The sequence below is a fragment of the Hetaerina americana genome, unplaced genomic scaffold (genome assembly GCF_022747635.1).
Source record: "Hetaerina americana unplaced genomic scaffold, ioHetAmer1.1.p SCAF_35, whole genome shotgun sequence".
NCBI lineage: Eukaryota > Metazoa > Arthropoda > Insecta > Odonata > Calopterygidae > Hetaerina > Hetaerina americana.
Genome location: NW_027286930.1, coordinates 4,765,342 through 4,786,777, shown reverse-complemented (window position 1 = coordinate 4,786,777; position 21,436 = coordinate 4,765,342).

Below are 21,436 nucleotides of genomic sequence, written 5' to 3'. Positions count from 1 at the left end.
CCCTGGGGGAATTGGGAAGGTTGGTCGAGGGAGTCGATGGAGGAGAGGGAAATATTTAGTCGAGGAGGAGGATGCGCCCGTATCTGCCTCTCCGGTTCCGCCATTTAATTGGTTCTAAAGCCCTCCTCCACCTTAGGCTATTCGGGTATTTTAATTTTCGGACCACCTGGGAAGCGGAATGATTTTGACGGTGACATGCGAGATGTGAATTGAGATTGTCTCCAGAGAAGCGAGGTCGACAAAGTTTTTCAATTCCCAAAATAAAAAAAACCAATACAGCTAAAGATCAAATACCAAGTTTTTCTTCACTGAGTAAATTCCATAATCCTTAGAGGAATGTGGGCAGCGGTGGTAGTCAGCGGCGGACTAAGACCTTACAGGGTCCTAGACGCGGAGCATTCGGACCTCTCTATTCATTGGTTTGTGCTCCGCGTTGGTAGAAGAGATGTGCTGGATTATATCCATTTTGAGGGTAAATATCTTTGCCCTTTTCCACTTGTAAATGAACTTTATTTAACAGCTCGTTTCGGCTTCACTGTTTCATCATCGTGCATAACAAACATTCCATTGCGTTGTTTACTCTGCAAGAACTGTCCCATTAGAAGTGGTCATTAATTTTTGATTCGTATAATGTATGGTGCAAAAATTTAATTTAATGTTCATTGTTAGCCTAATAGTATGCATTAATGATGTGCAAGTTTCATTGATCTGGCTCCAATAATGCGGCGGTCGTAGCAAATTAAACATGTTCAGTTCGTCTACAGCAACAGTGGAGGTAACACTGGATGGAAATTTTACCATTTTCAGAACAGATGCCTTTTTAATGCTTCTGTAGGCTTTCAGAGAGTCTACTTATAGCTCAGATAGAAGATGGTTAAAAATATTGTGTATATTTCAAAGGAATGTTGACTTGGAGTTCCAGTAACTGCTCTTGCCGAAGTTAACATGAACCCCGCTGCTGCTAATGTGAGAGATGAATCTTCGAATAACGAGAAAGAGATCTATTGGGCATAAGCATAAGCTTTAAATGAGTGCCACCCACACGTTTGTTACGGAAAAGTCGCGCACAAATCGTGTTTGCACACGTTGGGTTTGGCGGAAACCTCTACGATATCGCGCTCATGTCGAGAAAACTCATTGCAAAATGATTTTTTCGTCCTCCCTATAGTCTTGATCCAACCTCATTTGACACTTTCCTGTTCCTCAATATGAAAGAATGCCGTCGTGAAAAGCGTTTTTCATCATCAGAAGCAGGCATAGGAGAAATGAACATGCTTCAATTTTCAATGGCTGCCGCTGACGAAATACTGAAAGTCATATAAGTGAAAATTGTGCCACACGTGTATTAAACGTCAAGCTCACAGTGCAATATAACATTTTATTTTCGTGCAATGAATTAAGAGCATTTAAATAAAGTATAATCACCGTTAATTGATCAGTCCTCGTAGCATGAACCACGTAGCGGAAAGTAAGTTAAACGTTCTGACAGCTCTGAGAAGGCGAAACACGTAGTTGAATAAAGGTCATTTAAACGCTCCATGTAATTATCCTCAAAATGCGTTATTTATTTTTAAATTTAATTGTCAAAGATGATGATAACTTATGTTTATATCATAATGCACCATTGCATAAGTAAATGGTTTAATTATGTTTTCAATTTCCGAGCTCGCAGGCATGTGTCTCACGTACCTAGTAGGTAATCTTGACACCGGTAGAAGTTATTACGGCAGGAGTGCGACTGCTGAGATCATCTGGGTGAGTGGCTAAATTGAATCATGTAAGAATTAGGAGAAGGAATGGAATAAGGTAACACGACTCTTCTACATATTGCAATAACTAGTCCTCCAGGGGCCATTAATATGCTCTCTCATACAAACAGGTGATCCTATGCACTCGAAATGTTCCTCGGCTTGGAACGTAAATAGGGACTGAAAGAGGGTTAAAAAAAATGCTACACACTATTGAAACGCAGGGAAGTAGTGCATTGGCCATTACACGAACCCGTTTTTCGTATGGAAAAGTGCCTAATCTAGATAAGGAATCTATTTTTAGGCGTTTCTTGGAAATTTTTTTATCTTACCCCCCACCCACAATCCTCCTTTCCCAACCCCCTGGGAACTCACCCACCAATTCCTCCTGTGCTTGGAAAGAGGGGTGGGGAAATTTTTTGATACAAGCACACCATATGAGTGCATTCATTCATCTTGGCTGGCGGGACAAATGTAATGGTAAAGTAAGTTGGAGCGTGGGGGGCGTGAAAGTATTTTTACACCAGACGGACCATTTCGTGAAACTTCGCCAGAAAATAAATTGCTTGGCGGGCCGTAGTTTCCCCTCCCCTGCTTTTAGGCTATCAATATTGCGTTTGTAGAGTTTGATCCTTAGCAGTATAAAAAAATAAAATGAAACTTGGTTGTGATATCTTAAAGGAAGTTTTGCCGGAGTGTAGATTTTTTACCTCTGGATCGCTAACGGCAAATTTTAGTTTGAAGTCAAGCGTAGGCGGTTAAGACTCCTTCGAGGAATCCAATTTCGTTATTTGCATAAAAGTTTGAAGCTAAATGAAGTCAAAGGGAAAATGAATACCAGTAGGAGTTAAAAATAATTTCTTCCATTAGGAATTTTCTCCATATTGATAAAGGGAATGGCGAAAAATTGACAATAAACAATAATGGTTTTATGTAACACGTACACAAAAACGGAAAAATATAGATGCGGTTCATATAGATACTATCAGACTCGCCGTATCGCTATAGAATATTACCTATATGCATTTGACTCCCAAGGTTTTGTCATAACGTGTCTGCTTTCATTTAAGTTTTAGGATTTTAATGCGCCAATTAAAATTATTTGTATGCACGCTGGTGTACCTTAATCAATACCCCAGGTTTTACATATCCATTTCATTTAAACCCTCATTAATTAGGGATCGCAGCAATCCTAATTCACATATTATTGTTTCCGTTTTCGTAAATTGTCTAGAATTTCACATGGTCTCGTCTTCACCTAATGCAATCCAGATACCACGATAAACTTACGCCCCAAAAGATGTTTGAGTGTTTCTTGGAAAGAATTATGAACGATAATAAATTTCAGTGTTTCAATTTTATCTTCCATAAATTTTAAATTTTTACGAAATAATTAATGCAATATGTGTGATCCATTTGAACTATGTGTGAACGCACGCTTATGTCTATATTTAAGAAAAACAATACTTGATGTTTCATGCCTTGTGTGCAATCGACCCCTAATACATACATACCCTAACGGTAGCTTGCAGGGTAACATGTGTACTCTGGAATCGTCATCCAGATATTACAATTACTGTGAATTTGAGCGGAATAGAGTTTGAAGTTGGATTTTTGAAAATATTTGTAAAGTGAATGAACTTTGAAAAAGTGATATAATGTCTTTTTCGAAGAACTTTGAAGTCCATTACGATTTTTTGCCATTATGGAGGCCCTTTGTATCGAATATGTATATAATAGTTTGACGTAATTGAACAGAGTATCGCCAGCGGGTCCCTGAGAATGTCCTATTTGCCATTTAAGGAAGATTAATGTTTAGGAAGGAAAGTAACAATTAACAATTCGGAAGAAAACAGGTGGGTAGAAACCTGTTTGTATTGGTTAGCTCCTGATGAAAAGTGGAAATCTTCTAAATATTCAGAACAGGACAGCGGATTTCACTTAAATTTTTCCATGAGGGCATTGAAGTTGGGGACAAAACCCTGCAAAGTCTCACCAATATAAATATATACATATATATATGTATATATATATATATATATATATATATATATGCATATATAGTTGTATATATATGTGTGTGTATATATATATATATATATATATATATATATATATATATATATATATATATATATATATATATATATATATATATATATATATACACATTCAAACACGAAATCCCGCCAAACGGCGAATAAATACTCATTTATATAGAAACAGATATAAGGAAAAGGGATAGGAACACACATAATTTATGTGTGTATCTTTTATGTGTGTTCCTATCCCTTTTCCCTATATCTGTTTCTATATAAATGAGTGTGTGTGTATATTTAAAAGACATTTGAAGACGTAAATATGGACATTTTGATTCCGTTCGCGATAGTGCACAAGTGGACAGCTTCGCTCAAGCTTTTAATCTTTTTCATGTGGGAAGAGAAATTTATAGACTAAAACGTCCGTTATCTGTTAGACGTTAAGATATCCGTGAGTTGGATTTCTGCTCTTGAACATTCGTGGGGGACGCATACCAAAGTCGCCTGCGGTAACTTCATGCGTGCTACTTGTCCAGTGGACGCCTTGGCCATTGTGCGATCGAAGGCAATTCCCTCGTTGAGTGACGCTGGAAGCGGGGCGAGGTTTGTAATCATGGAATTTGTTACATGGTTCTCGTGAGGACATGACTGTCCTCGTTGCGACGCCAATATTCAATAAAAGCCCGGTAGTTACCGCCCAGAACATTTACTGCTTGGCCTATTCGCGGCTGTCCAGTTCTGCTTATAATTAGATCTTCCTAATTTCAATCATTCGGGATCATTGGAATCATATTCAGATTTTATTTAAAGCATTGGAGAAATTTCTTAAACCTGACCACGTAGCCGTTTTTTTACGTAAACTTGGCCAATGCAGGTCCAAATGTTTTGATATTTGAAGTTTTACCTTTTTGTGCACTAAAATTTTTAATTAATTTGCCGTAAGCCGAGAGAAATTTTATCAAGTCGTGTCTAAGTTGATGTTTTTAATCATTATGACTTCGACGTGATAAGCCTCATTTAGTTCGAGGCACCCTGACGTTGAATTTGTGAAAAAAGTAAGCTTCCAAAGACATTAATCTGAATAAATCATTAAGGTCTAACGTTTATGATAATTCATTAGTTATTTCCGATATATGTACATATATATATATGTATTATATATATATTATATATAATATATTATTTATAATATAATATATAAGAAATTATATATATATATAATTTCTAAAGGTATATATTTAGTTGATATAACTTCTAAAAACATATGATGCAGGATCTAAATTTATGGCTTACCCAGCATAAAAATATAATTTCCGCTGGACATGCTGTATTGCACTTGTTTGATCCGTTGCGCCAATGCATTTTCAGTATTACTATTATCCAGAAATTTCGATTTCACAGGAATAAAAATAGTGGAGGAATCGTATGCGTTTGAGGTTGAATAAATAAAGTAAAACCTCATATTTAAATTACTATCTCAAGTGAGCTATATTTCATGCTTTATTTTCGTGAAGAGTGCAGGAAAAAAATGATCGTTCTCTTCAGAAGCTTCGTGGAACGTGCTATGCCCCCAAAGTACATCCCTTAACCTCTGGGTGGGAGAGAATTCCAGGACTAATGCTATATGAGAAAGTTAACGGTTGCAAAATTGAGTTCCGGTTCTTCCATTGACATTAATATTTAGCCTCGCGAAAAAAGTACAAATAAAGTTGACATGGAGACAATAAATAGGAGAGCTCCGGGGGATCCCGCTGTGTTTATAAATCGGAGATGGAAAACAAATACCGTCAGGTTTTTCATACGAATTTTAATTTGAAAATCGGAATCGAATGAAGTGAAAGCCTCGTAAAATAAATGAATGACGTCAAAAGGTATAATAGTTGTTTTATAAGAGTTTTAAGGGGCCGGAGTTCGTTTCGTGGAGACAAAAGAGGGACGGTATCCGGATCCCGATTGATTTCTGCTTAAATGCCAAATGAGAAGACAAGGGGAGAACGCAGAATTTAAATGAAAATAGAATAAATTGGATTTGAGGGAGAATGCGTGAAACGTGCAGAGGGATGAGCTCGAACTACATAAAGGAAAAAAATGGTTGAATCATTGGTGCGAAAAACGGTTGAAAGGATAAAAATGAACGTTCAATATTGATGCAAAGATTGCTCCGATTCAAACATTCGGAATGGGGAGGAGAAATGGATGCAGGAAAGCTTTCGAAAAATTCATTGAATTCGTATCTATATAGCTGATGTGTGTTGATTACGGAATATATGCATTGTAGGAGCGAAGATATCGGTGCGTTAATCCGCTGCTTAATAAATTTTTAGGGGATGGAACGGGCGAGGCAAGGGATTACTTCATCCAGTGTCCATAAGCAGCACTTAAGTATCTCATATTTATGATTCTGTCGTGCCTTAAAAATACAGTTTCCAGTTCATCCCTACATCGTGCTTGGGATTCTATATCATACATGGGGGAAGCTTATATTTAATAACCTTTTCTGCTTATGCTTCGTTATCATTGAGATATTTATTTTGAAATTACATTGAATCTCTTTCACTTCATAAATTGAAAATAAATTAAAAAAGAACCGTCCGCAGGTAATATATCGTAAGAAGAGGTTAAGAAGGTCGAAAATCGTTTTAGAAGGCCCTCTTAAGGTTGGAAAGCGGAAGAGCGAGAGATGAGAGCCGCTGCTGAACATTCAAGGACTACCACCCAGTGTATCAACCTTAATAAAGGCCTATTTGCTACTTACGTTCCAAATAACGAAGCAAGAATTTGCTTCAAAACTAATCTTAGATTTTTCATTTTTTTATTTGCCTAGTTTTTATTTTTCTGTGTATACGACAAGCATAATCTATTCGAAGTATCTTATCTATCGCTCTTTGATCCATCGTTAGTAAGAATATATGTACTAAATACACAAAAAAGTTCACATTTCAGTGTCCCATTTTTCAATAAAATGCTAAATTATTGTGCAAATATACTTGCATATACCATACACCAATGAATACAAGTATATTCATGTGAAACTTCTCGCCTAAATGCCCATCAATTCGAGCCTACTCGCATGTGTACGCAGAGGTACCATTCAGGTTATAGGTGTTCAACATTTGACACCAGACGAGACGGGAGCATGTAATTGAAAGAAACGTTAAAATGGGTGCGGAATAATTCATGGACGTCGCCAAAGGCGACGATGACGCTACGAAAGAAAGTGCCTCCTGACTCCTCAATCATCTCAGCTCTAATAAACACTTCCGCGATTTAATCCTGTCAAAGCAAGGGGTGTAGTAGTACGTCCAGCGGGCGCTAACCCGTATGGCGTAACTAATTGAGATTTTCATCAAGCCGTTTATGCTTCCATCAAGACTTTGGATTTCTTTCCTCGGGATGGGGGAGTGGAAGTCCCCTTATCTCGATCGCAGCTGTCGTCCCTAGTGAAGTTTGAAGGAGTGAAGAGGGTCGAGAGGGAGTGGGGGGAAGCGGGTGAGGTCTCACGCATGGCGACTGCGACGATGGCGACGCGTCCTCGGCGTATGGCGCCGTCACGGCTGAAGCGATTGGACCTCGTCCACCTCCTCCTCCTACCTCCCCTGCACCGGAGGGAGGTGGCGGAGGCATTAATGAGCGCGGCGAATCGCTTTGGGGGTGGGCCTCTACGCCATAGAACGAACGCTCCTCACTCGGCGAGATTGGGTCCCTTGGGATGTGGCAGAAGAGAGATTCGGTGGACGAGTATGGGTGGTCAGAGGGAGGGAAGGGTGCATTAAAGGGTGTTTTTTTTTCGTGTGTGTACGTGGAGCAGGGGGAGACTCCGTAGCAGGTCTTTCGGCGGGGTGTCCCTGCCTCCCTCGCGAGAAACCAGGAGTTAGAGGAGGGGTAGGATGAGTTGGCGGAGGGAGTTGGGAGTGCGAATGTGGTGTGGGCTGAGTCGAAGGGTGTTGGTAGGGGAGGTCGGGGCCTGGGGAGGTGGGGAGGCTGGAGTTTGGAGGGTCCCAGCGGTCCGCCACTTCTGCGGATTCGGTTTGATGAGGTTGTTAAGGGGGACGGAGAGGTGTGATTGGGCGGGGAGTTACCATGACGACGTTGAGGAGGCGATCGAGATGGGGCAGGAGAGGCAGACCGCAAAAAGGTCCGCGCAATTGTGTAGGGGATGAATATGTGTGTGTGTGTATGTATATGTATATATATATATATATATATATATATATATATACGAGGCTCGTACATATATGTAAAGAGAGAGAGAGTTGGCGGCGGAGGGGGGTAGGAAAGTAAATATCGGAAGTTGGAGAAACATCTGGATGGGATGTGAAAAGGGTGCGGCGATGAGTTTTGGCTCACCCCCCGGAGAGTGCGGGGGGAAAAATATTCCGAGGGTAACGTTTGGAAGGTTAGGGACTCTTCGGAAATGAAAAACGTAGCCAGAGGCAAATTGTCAACGGCGAGCCGTGTCAAAAGGCTATCGGTTTCAATGAACGGCTGCCTGGAATTGTTGTGTCAGTACTACCTACCACGCTAGGAAAGTGCATCGTAAATTCTTTAAACGGACGTCTCCACTTTATGTCGATGCTCTGCAGTCGATGATACGGAAGTCCAATATATTCTATTTCTAGAGGGCTTCAAAACTTCCATTATAACTGGTACCTTTTACCAAAGAACACTCCAGAATTTCACGAAAGGTAAAAGCAACCTCCGTAGGATGATTGAAGCCGAAAGAATGAGGGCCGAGAGTTGCCGATTTTTCGTACAGATACGGTTAAACATTGATAAGATTTTTCTGGACGGAAATAATCGTCCTGTGGCTATCACGCTTGAGCGTGAATCTATTCTCAGGTTGTCATCATAGTAGGGAGTTCGTTGGATAGGTGAATATATACGAGGGTAAGCCAATGTACAAGTCGCAAACATCTCTTTACAAACTGCTATAAGCCGTCACAAACATTTCATTCGGTACGCTTGAAATATTCACCGTTAAGTTTCGAATTAAACCCCAGTGATTTTTAACCGTCCGGGCCCCAAAAATATCATACGGGTGGCCGACGTTTTGAAAATGATGGTGCGGAAGTCTAAGAGGTTACTCGTAGCTTCGACAGTCGAACAGAAGACTTTTTTGCTACCGTCTATTAAGGGCTTGTAAAGAGATGGGATAAGTGTTTGAATGTAGAAGGTCAATATACATTAAATTTAAACAAATTTCAGGAATTTACTGAGATGTTTATCGCCTCTATCCAGTTTTGCGAGTTATTTATTGACTTACCGTCGTATCTTTTCCTTAGCTGATTTTCCATACTTCTTGGAAAATAAGACATTCAGTGTGGGTGAGCAAGCCCTTTTTTCTTTCCGAATAAGGTTTCCCGGATTGACGGATGTGTGGTTAATTCGTTATGTGGTTTTTATGACCCCTGGAAATCCTATCGGGTTGCTAAATTCGACTTATTGGTATTCCAGTGGGCTCACTTTGTATTAGTGAAGTCCAGAAGAGAAAATTAATCGGTTACAATTTTAAAGGTGGTAAGTGACTTCGGCTGTAAAGACTTACACGATTCAATTACAACCAAGTCGTTGTTATATCCTTAGGTCGCTACTGTTCGCGGGAAGAGAGTGATACAATCCTAGGATCGGAAATCTGGTTTTATCGTCGGTACTATTGAGCCTGAAACGTCAATGCCCAAATATCTATGTATGTGATTATCTTTGCGTGTTAATAAAACTGCATATATGCATTGTTTTTCCGTACAATAGTTGGTGGGCTTATTATTAAACATTATGCTCCTTCGGGTACTTAAAAGTATTTTGTCGTGCTTAGTTAACATATTTTAGTAATTTAAAGAGGCTATCACCTTGTTTAAACATATTCTTTACTTCCATTGTTCGAGGAATCAGTGTGCAAAACACCAAAATGGTAATAACAACTGACCACACACGATAAAGTAAGGAAATTTTATCTTTAGTCTATGCGTACACAGAAAAAGAAGAATGTACTATATTCTCTATTTTAAACTTGCAACCTGATCCGAAGACATTTAGGGGATAATTGATGAAACGAATGGTTCCCATATGTCAGGGAATTCTGTCATACGTTTTAATTTCCAAGATTCGGGAAACTCAAGAGGATTTTCTATATGGAAATGCTTTATTGTGTACCGAATAATGGAAATGTCAAAATTCCATCAACCCGTAGGCTTCCTTTATCCATCTTTTTTTCACGCACCCATCTATCGGAAATCCGCCAATGATTATTCAGCTCAGTTCAGTACGGGTAAATAGACATTATACCGGTATCCACTTTCGACCTTGTCAACAGGATCAAATCCAAAGATTTCATCGATTCTGAACATGAAGTAAAGATGACTAGCTCTAGCAGGGTATCCAAAACAGTCGAGTGATCCATTTAATTCACCGCTCTCAGTCCAGCGGAGTAAGGGACGAGAAGTTGCCTTCTCCACTCCCTGATGGGAAGTGGGAACGGGGAAACTAAAAGCAAGTGCATTCCAGGAAAAGTTCACGGCTGCGGCCAGGGTTTCCCAGAAAATCTTTAAAATTTTGTGGTTATTCATGTGAAGAGAAGCTTGGAACGTGTTCGGGGCTTGGAGGTGGGGGAGGGGGGGAACTAAAGTTCTCGGTGTAAGTGCTCTCCGGGCTCTTTTAATTTTACGAAGCAGTCGACTGCCTCAAAAAAAAGCTACTCGGTAACTTTTTCATGAATTTATGAAAAACTGGAATTTCAATGAGCAAATGGAAATAAGTATCTTTGAGTTCACGGATGCCTGATGAGACAGAGGGCCTGTAAGGAGATGCTTTAAAAGGCCTAAAGTCGCGACGTATTCCCGCTCATATCGCTCTTTTCTTACTCTTGTAGTAAAATCCTCATTAGACGCAGGAAGCGCTTGCCTCGGCCACTTCTCCGTTTTGGAGAATGATCCCATGCTGCAGAAGTTTATCGTAAATTCTTCGGAAAAATGTGGCATCATTTGCCGAAAGCAATATAATATTTGGCGAAACAAGTTTTAAATTCCAACAGTGCACTCGTGTGTAGAAAATTTAATCTTCTACTTCACGTAATATTTTAAGTGTTTCATTTGTCGTGAATTGATACTATCAACCTGCAAAAAAATGCGGGTTTATATTTCTTGGAGGTTCCCTAGATTATTTTCTGTTCACGATTATTTAATTATTATTTAATCCATAGGAAATGTTTGTGGGTACCTAAGTAAACAATAAACATTTGCTCTCATTTTCGCTTGTGAAAAAGTCGGCCTGCTAATTAAGTCAAAGTATGTTTTTCCTTTAAAGATTATTATTATTGGAATTCTACCGTTAAAGATATGTTTTGGATATCGGAATTAAAAAAACATATATCGTAAAAAATATTAAAGAATAAATTTCTAATGTTCAGGATACGTTTCTTCTGTGATATCGAGGAATATATTTATCCTATATTATTCGCGCAAGAATAATCAATTATCAGAGAGAGGAAGAAAGAAACTAGATGATTAAATGACATGGAAGGATTTGGAATAGTAACGTTAGGACATAGATCGAAGTATGCGAAGGACAAAAGAGAGGCAAGATTAGGGTTTTTGTCCTGTCACTTACAGTGACGGTCGGGCCTGGGTTCAAACCTAATCCGTAGCGGAGTTTTCAGTGAAACTTCGATTACTCTTTGGGTGGCAGGTAGTGAACACTTCAATTTCGGTACATCGTCCCTAGATTGGACTTCGTAACGCCTGCCGTTGACACTGACGATAAGTAGGCTAATGCCGACCCCGGGATTCTTCTTCCGTCTTCCTCATCCCAGAAATCAGGCTTTCCTCCTAGAGCTTTACAGTTAATAATTATATAAATCTATACATGCGCACTTGTACATTCATAACATTATTATTATTATTATAAGGTAATCTACAGGTTAAGGTAGGTCTTTGGATGGACACAGTTACTAAATAAATATTTTGTGATTCCTAAAAAAATACAAAATCCAGTATCCTTCTCTACATCAGGTCCCTCTTCATCTCTGAGTACTTTCTTCCTCCCTGCATCACGTCCAACATATTCATAGCATATACACACATAAATATTAATTATGTATTTCTGTAGAGAAATACAGGAGGAATGTAAAGGATTCGCGACACAGGGCACACGAACCGAAAAATAAACATATTGAATAACTCTTGAGCATTGACTGAACTATTAATCCGGCGATCGCCCATTTATTATCCTAGTAATTATGTAAGTATTAGAGGCATGTCTAAAATCATGTGCATTTGTGTGTACACACGCCAATTTGAAAGGATTTCTTTCTTTGGTTGGGAAAGCGTGCGTACGTTTTATCGAAAAATGCGAAATTCGCACATCACTCGCCGCTATAACTCTTGTCTTTCAGATATATGGTCGGTCCAATTAAACCGTGGGTCTTTCTGGCTTGTTCTGGCGTTGAGAGAAATTCGTTGTTCCGATGATCAGATGAAAAAAATTCGTGTTGTGGACAATTCATGGAGCTTTTAAGTAAAAGGGCCTGCTTGAGAAATATTATATTAAGCCTATAAAATATATGCAGCTATGAATTCCAAACGGCGATAGAAAAAGTTTACTTTCTTTTGTTAGAGCTTTATGGTAACAGAAAGGAGAAAGACCAAAACATTGTGGCATACCGATTCATTATAAAATATGAGTACACTCGGATCTAACCAGTATTCCTGCATCGGTTTTAGTCTAAACCAATTATTAATTACTGACTTTATCATGCTATATTTCATCGAAAATCTTGAAAACTTTTAGTTGCCAGAAATATTTTCACTGATCCAAAGAGTAATGGAGTAGTTTTCACAAAAAAACTTGCCTGCGTATCCTCCCCGGATTAATGCCGTTTTCCCTTCTGCAGTGAGCAGTTGGGAAAAAAGAAGACGTAATAACCTATCGGCGGTGTTAAAGGTACGGAGTTAAAAGCCAAGAATGGCGTACTGTTGGTTTCCATCGTGAAATTTCTGGCTCAAAGGGTAACCTAAATAATTGAAAAAATTGAGCTATCATGCTGACGTTCATCGTTATTTATCATTTCTGATGACTATTTAATTAAAAGAATACTTAGGAGTCTCGAGAAACTCGCAAATATTGTGCATTTCAAATATTGATTTCAACTTCATGGAATTGTTAGAAAATGATTGTCTTAGAAATGAGGTATTTGCCCTTATATGATTGAAATATCAAATTACCTTGCTGTCCTAAATGACTATTAATCTTATTTCTTCCACTTAAAGGTGTTGTTAAGGTGTTTATAGTTTTTCTTTATCTCGTATAGTGGGTACCTCTGTACGAATATAGTCATCAATGAACTTTCTAAAAAACCAAAGTTTTTCTGTGTAGTGTAAACTGTATATTTGTATCGCTCTTTGTACCTGGCAGTTACTATGGGAACTGAGTGATGTCTGACGTAATTTGTTCCATTCGGAATAATTGGATTATTAGAGGTTTTGTAGAGGTTGGATTTTCAGGGAATGGAAGAAGGGTGGGGAGAAATCCTCAAAACTTACGTACGAAAGATGCCAAAGGGGTCCTCAATTGATCATCTCATCTGGTTGACGGACCGCTTGAAGTGGTCTCATCGTCCCACCAAATTAGGGATCGGGATGTTTGAGAAAAATCATGTCACCGTCGGAATTCAAACCCTGATCCTCGTGGTAGGTGGCAAGCACCATAATCACCGCACTAACTCTCGGTTGATTCTCGCCGTTTTTAGTAATGGCTCTTTATTAAACAAAAACTGCTTAATTTGAAGTAAGCTCTCGAGGGAATGACTTGGGGGTACTAATATCTCGTTGAAATACGTAATTCTTTAATGCGATGGACGAAAGGACTCAACGTTTTCTGAAACGGGAAAACCTTGTGAAACATAATGATGCCGTATGATGCTCACGAACATCTAGGGTTACTTGGAATAACTCATAAATTTAAAAAGTTTAACGTGCCCCCTCGCCATTCGCAACGAATCAGATAGCGGGTTGAGGGTAGATGGTGGCCGTGAGTAGGCAGAGCGGGGATGGGGTACAGGATCACTTTTTTATCCTCGCCAAGTATAGCGACAACGCGATAACCTACTTCATGTATGTGCTATACCTTCACAGGAGGCCGCGACATCTAAAGTTTTGGAAGGTGGCGGAATGGAGGGTCCCCGGGAGAGTTCCTCCGTTGATGCAATCAAAATGCTAAGTTGAGACGAAGGCCGTGCATCGCGAGAGCAAGTGAGCGGGGAGGATGTGCCGCGCCGTACTTCCAGGAGGGCGGTCCCCTCTCTTCTTGTGGGCCGGGAGACGGTGTGATGCAAGGCACGCGCTCCGACGCGGGGGAAGGTCATCGCAAGTCATTCCGGGTGAGTAGTCCTCCCACCTCACATCCCCTTTCCCTCCTCGATCTCCTCTCCCTTAGACTAAAAACCCCCCATCGCACACCACGGCAGAAGTTGAAGAGAGTTTGAAGAGGGAACGTTACGTAGAATTTCATGCGGCGGGCTTTATAAAGTATGTGCCCTGCGCACGTACCGAAAAAAAAATTCCCCCGACCCCTCGAAGAAGGGGACAGTAACTCTTTTTGAAGACGGCGTCTGCTCTTGTGTGCTTGAAATTTTGAAAATATTTCGATTTCAATGTCGTATCATCATGTTCGGCTACCGGATTGACGTGACAAAGAAACTAATACAGATTTCGAAATTATACTCGCCAGGAATGTTGAATTTCTTCGCCTTTTTAAGTAAATCCTTTTTTTTATCTAATTAACCTACTTTTCAGTTGGTGTATTGTCGATAGAATTTTGCTCAATATTTTTTTTCTTCATCATGACGTTCCCTTTAAATGCTTTTGCTAGATGTGATTTCTTCGGCCTTTTTAGATACCGAAGAAGAAAATTTATTATTATTGGTAAACTTTAAAAATTTATTTAACAAAGTTTCCAAAATGTTTAAACGATGCCTCAGTGTTCTTAAATGGTTCACTCCCGTTTCACCAATTTGTACCTGGAGTCCTTGGAATGTGGATCTTATTGAAAGGTATTTCGACGGGAGTATTTCTCTACTACTTTTATGTATCAATTTCTTATTTCGTACTAAACTTTTGGTGAGCTTTTTTTTCTTTATTCTATAGTAGGCTTTATTTATTTAAGAAATTAATGAACCTGTCACTGCAAATAATCAGATTCACTTGATTTAAGCAATTTTATTGAGATTTTAGGGTGATTTTTATTCACTTCCCACGAAAATAAGAGCAAAAGTTCATGGAGAACTACATGATTAGCATTTCGTGACCGTAGTATTACCGTTTTATCAGATATTATTTAGAAATTTGTTTTAAAATAAGGATTTTGTCACGCTACTCTTACGACTACGCCCACGGTCTTCCTTTTTCCTCTGACGTGAAGCTACAATCGTCGTCCATATTTTCATATAGAAGTGGGCCAAAAGACTTGGTCCAGGCAGAACGGTTCATGTGCCTGAGTTCTTTGTCATACTTCTTTGGGAGGAAAAAAATTCTCGCCTGGAAGTGCCTCCCTCTTTCACCCTTCGCTGCCAGATCCTTATAAATTGACATCCAACTCAGTGAAATCCCAAGACATATTCTATCAGCGCTACTCAGTCGGGAATGGCAATAGGTTTTTTTGTTAAATATTGCTTCAACTTCTAGAATAAGGTGGAATAAGTAAAAATGTTAACTAATCCATAGAAAATCCTGAACTTTCTTCGTGATATACTTGATTAAAACCATTTCTGCGTCTAAATCTTCATATGCACAATATTCCACGAGCTGTGACAGAGAGTGATTCGTAGGGCACCGGTCATGAAGGGGAATTCCTTTTGAAAAGACATTCGTTTTAACAATTTTTGTCTGTGTTATGGCTGCGAATTTGATGTAGAAAAACCAGTCATAGAACCTGTTTTATTAGTAGTATTTTATTTGCTGTAGCCATTAACTCTAATCTTCCCATGATTGTCCTATCTGCCATTGACGTAGAAATATTTCCTTGACTACGTAAGTAAAATAACGCTGTTAGTATGTACCTTTACAGTACGTTTAATTTAACTTTTGAATCTCCGTGTCTCTTATCCAAGACTCGGCGCTATAATTGGTTTTGGTAATTTCGTTTCGTTTTGTGTTTTTTCATTTACAGCAGTCATATGTAGTGACCATTCGTGAAGCCAGCGACATTTCTCCAAAAGCGATAAAACCTTTCTCGACGGCAATGATGATGTGTGATATATCTTCGGGTTAACCGTCGAGTGGTCTATGTCCCATTTCATTCGATAATATTTCGAGTCGGCGAAAAATTAATCAAAAGCATCACAAGACAGTTATTACCCCTTTAATGACCAACTAATGCTGTGGCTATTGTCGAAATCTTCCTTCTGCTGGTTAACTCCGAATAGGGCTATAACCATTACTATAATAGCGGCTATTGTGGGCCCATGTCCGTACTACCGCTACTGATCGTCATATCGGAATTGATGCATTTGTGTTATTTCAGTCATCGTCCAGTTGTTTTCATTAAATTCATAGGCAATAATTTTTATGATACAGTTGTTGGAAGTAAATGATTATCATTTTGATTACTGTAAGAATATTTACCCTGTGATATTTATGTGAATGTGGTTAATCGCTTCTCTTGTACAATTTTACTTTGAAGATTTAGACGATTATAAAATGTTAATATAATCTTTTGATGAATTTTCTTTCCTCCAATGTTGTCTTTCAGCCTCGACGCAAAATGAAGTATCATGATGAGTACAATCTCAATTTCTCGGCTGGCATCAAACATTTCATGCATCCACCAGCGTTTTTTCTATTATTTCTCTTAATTAAGTAAATTGTGGAATCTATTATGTCAATCACATTATTACATCATGTGATCTAAAACAAATGGAGGTGCTTTCTCACAAGTCATTCCTAGCTATCTTAAACTTTTAGCGGAATAAATATAATCGTTTTAACTTGATTGAACTAGAGACAATATTGGTTTCAATTTTGTGTGACACGAATTTCTGATTTATCGCACCGAGCATAGCTCTAGGGACTAACGCGTTTCTGCGATCTCATTAATTTCGGAGCCGTTCTCAGGAACAGTTCTTGCTCCGAATCGGAAACATAGGGAGCCGTTCGCGGGACAGATGGGCATTGTCACATTACCGACGTCGTTTCGTCTGACTGCCACTCCTCGGAAAAGCGGAGCCAAGAAGCTGCTCGTCTCGCTCTCTCTGTCTCTCTCTCTCTCTCTCCCACACACTCATCCCCCATCCATTTCGATTCGGTCGATCAGCGAGAGAACAAGGCCACACATCACACAGCGGCGATGTCGGCACTGGGGAGGCCGTCGCTGCTGCGGCTACCGCTGCCCATTCAGAATCGAACACAAAATCCTGACTCTGCCCTCCGCCTTTTCCGAGTCCTTTTTCTCTCGCCACCCCCATTCACCCGCCCACCCAACCCTTCCCTCCTGTCCCCCCTCGACATTTCCACCCACGCCAACACTCTCTCCCTTCCTGTCATCAACCGCCCCCGCTTCGCTCCCGCCCCAATGTCAGCAGCCTGTCGCCCATCTACCACCCGTTCCCCGGACCCCTGGCCATCGACATTTCTCACCACGGCTATTCTCTTGCTGTCGCTCTCGGCTCCCCTACTCTTGTAATTGCAAGAGGTCGGTGGGTTGACGGGGGGGGGGAGGTGGAGGAGGAGGGTTCAAGGGGATGCAGTTGGGGAGATGGGTGGGAGGAAGTGAGACGAGGAAAGGTAAAAAAAAGAGAGGAACAGGCAGTGGACCCCTCCGCGATATAATGATTTTGGGGAAGGGTTCCGAGGACCATTGCTGCTTGGTTGGTTGCAAGGCTTTTAATGGGCGGGGGGTCTACTATTTTTAGTCGTTATCGTCTGCGTTGACGGTGTCGTCGTAAAAATTACCGATGTTCTTGGCATGCTTGAAATATACGTAAGTGTAGCAAACCTAATGTGACCTTCTGTGTAGGGAGGCAAAAACGGCCAAATTCTATGCAAAAATGGTTCGGCATTAAGTCTCGTATTATTGAGCTGAATTTCAAAGACCAGTTGCAGTTCTAGGCAAAATGTTTGATTGCGACTCCTTGAAAAGAAATAGACATTATATGGGAACGGAAAACTGATAATTTATAGAAATATTTTTTAACACACGGATCCTAATTTCAATAATGTATTGTTAATGGAAAACGTTTAATGCTTTTTTCACTATGCAAAAATGCTGGAAATGATTCCTTGCGCAAGAAACGACATCTGTGCTTATGTACATAAATACTGTTATTGTTCATACAGTTCAAAAGTTTCATAATAAGGTAAATTTGATAGCTATAATATTTAATTGTGCGTTATAATTTTTATTATTTTTGTACGACGCAATGAAATTCATGGAAATTTCGAGAAACGCCCAGTTTGGTGTATAATTTTATGGTTAAAGTGCTCCAATAGAAAATGCTATTTTTTTCCATCGACAAATGTGGCCTAAAATATCATGGTCTGACCAAGATTTGATCCCGTTACCACTTTATAAGGTTTCGCTTGTGGAAGGATACTTAAGCAAAGAGTGATTTGCTTTAAGAGTGTTATTTATTTAATAATAGCTGTTTAATTTATGGCTACCATTTATATAAATACAACATAATCCTCCGCGAAAGGAAAAACTGCTTCTTCTACCCGCCACTGCTGAAAAAAACTGCCATGGTTGAAGAAGACCCTTTGTGTATAAATCGCGCTTTAATTGAGGGGCGATTGAGACATAAAAATGCAAATAGCTGTTCGAAATGTGGTGGGTGTTCTGATCGAGAGCGGTGGCGATATTTCGTTCACCGACCGTATTATAATCCCTCAAATGGCCAATTCATTGTGTCGATTTTTGATCATATTTTCTCGACAAACCTGAAGCAGCGGAAAAGCAAAGGGTTACGAGTATTCATTTATTTCCTTCAATTTGTCAGAAACGGCTTTAAAAAATATGGTAAAAAATTCATTGCAATGGAAATTCAACATTTTATTCCGGAATAATTAAACGAGATCGTTAAGTCATTAAAAGGTGGCAAAATTTTGCTGATGCCAAAGGCAGCGAAAGAGTCTAAAAAAAAAAAGAGGGAGATCGAATCATAAACGATGAGAGCCATTGCTGCGTTATTGAGTGGAAAGCGGAAAAAATGGGTGATTGGGGCTATTTTTACAAATTAAGAATTTTTTTAGCGTACTTAGAGGTTGACCAGTGTTGGGAGGCAAGGTAGATCCTTTTCGGAATGAGAGGGCGGAGTAGAGAGGAAGAGTAGATGATTAAAATGAATAGCATAGATTGATTTGACAGAAGTAGTTGGGACCGGGAACGTCCACGGCGCCTTGCTCGGTCGCTCCGGAGTGGACCCTTCAATTGAATTGCGCGAGAGCCGGGAGAACGTGTTGCTTTGATTAGACTCCGCGAGCAAATGCCAGCGGGGGGGGGGCGTTAGTGCAGGAATGGTTGCCAATGATCGAGGCGTTCACAAACGCCTACGAGAGACTGCGACTGGGGGACTCGCATCGAGGGAGAGGGAGATGGAAGTGCGGAACGGGAATGGGAAACGGTGGAGGAGACAGAGTACGGTGACATACTATTGAAAGGGAATTGTACTCCATTGTACCTCGAAAGCTTGTCAAAAGTTCTAGAGAGAAAGTTAAAATCCAAATAAAAATGTGTAATGAAAATATATCTATGAGTCAATTTGATTCCAGGATTTTTTTTAACTTAACGGGCAGAATTGAAATCTTTTCGGCTTCCAGGACACGTGTACCGTTACCTTACATCGTGCAATCGTTGAATGTTTTTTCCTTGAGTTTGAGAATATTTCTATTAATCAACATAACACTTTGCCATTCCACTATCCTAATTAATGTCATTGTAAGTAATACTGCTTAATATCAAGGCATTGTGAGGACTGGAGGCTATTACAAGTAGGTAGGAAATTCTTAAAATTAGATTTGGGAATGATCAGGTGTTAGTTAGCCAGTCAGCCAAAGTTTTGCAAGCATTATTTGGTGCTTTATAGAATAAGTGTTATGGTAAGGAGATGATAAATAATCGTGAGAAAACCAAATTAATTAATTCTCAAGACACAGGAAGGCTAATATAAACGTTAAAGTTAGGGATATAAACTAGAACAAGTAGAGCAGTTCACCTCTTTGGGAAGGTTTTGTAGAAGGGTGAGCAGAGTATAAGTGGCATTAAAAGGAGGCTTACGTTAGAGAAAGAAGCGTTTACGCAAAAGGCAGGAGTTGACTAAAGGCACTTTAAACAATGATCTAAAGAAAGGGCCATCGACAATGCAAGAATAAGCGTAGATTGGATGTGTTGGGGGGTGTGCGTGGAGAACAGTAGTAAAAATAATATGCGTATAAAGGAGGACAATTGACAAAGTTCAGTGTACGGTCAACAGTGCCCCCTGTCACCAGTTGCTATTATTTAGGTCACATATACATGTTACCACATTCGTATTATCTCTTGCATAAACAATAGTTGCAAAAGTAATGTTAGACAAACGAACACGTCTACCTAATTCCCAATGGATTGAAATAAAAATTTCAAATTATTTCTTTCCTCTCAAAGAGCATGAGTTGATAATTTTTTGAGAAATTTTAAGATAGAAAAAGGATCCTTTGAAATGGAGACCTCTTATAAAAATAGTGAAACATCTTATTTCTATTTTTCTGATTGAATTCACCTAAGTAATTTATTTTATTCGAGAATTGTGCATAGACTGTACGTATTCACTTTCCTCCTTGTTACCTCTTTCACTTTCGAACCTCTCTACATCTGAGACTATTATGACAATGCTTTGAATCTTTGAAATATATATTTTAATCAATGTTTACAGTTAATAACTGTTGAGTAGTAATAGCTTAGATCATTATTTGGTAACCTATCGTTTAAGGCAAGTTTGGATTGACACAAACTTAGCACCCCTACGTTTCTTAACTTCTTCCATGGTACAACCCGATACCACACTACAATAAACCCTTCTTCAACTCCGCATGCATACTACCTCTTTTCAGCATCATTTTTCTCCCTCTTTCTCGTTTAGCTATAGTTTTCCCATCTGTCATGGTCCATCCTCTATCAAAACGCATTGCATCCACCTTTTTTGCCTCCTTAAGCTTTCTTTCCATCTACATCGACATTAATACCCCGTGACCCACCAAAAATGTGGGTGGCTGGGGGTACAAACCCCAGATGGGAATGGTAAGTGATAATTGAGGATATGGGAGAGGAAGTAAAAAGAGAGAAAATATTCAGTAAAAACCTCAAATAACATGCAAAATCGTATACATGCTTAAGGAAGACAATTTAAAGCAAGTGTTAATTTCACCTAATAAATTGGCTCTTTGTTATACGAAAAAAAGGGAATAAAAGCAAATAACGACCGATAAATACGATAGAGCTCTGCCATAACAAGGTGATTCAGAACTATAAAGTAAGAAGGGATAAGTCCTCTATTTCATGGACATGCAACTCATGGCCTCAGGCTCTTAAGTCACGGGTAGGGAATGTGCCACACCGCTCTTGGCAGCGGGCAGAGTGAGGCATCCCCCACAGAGAGAGACGAGGGATGGACGGAGAAGCTTGAAAACAACA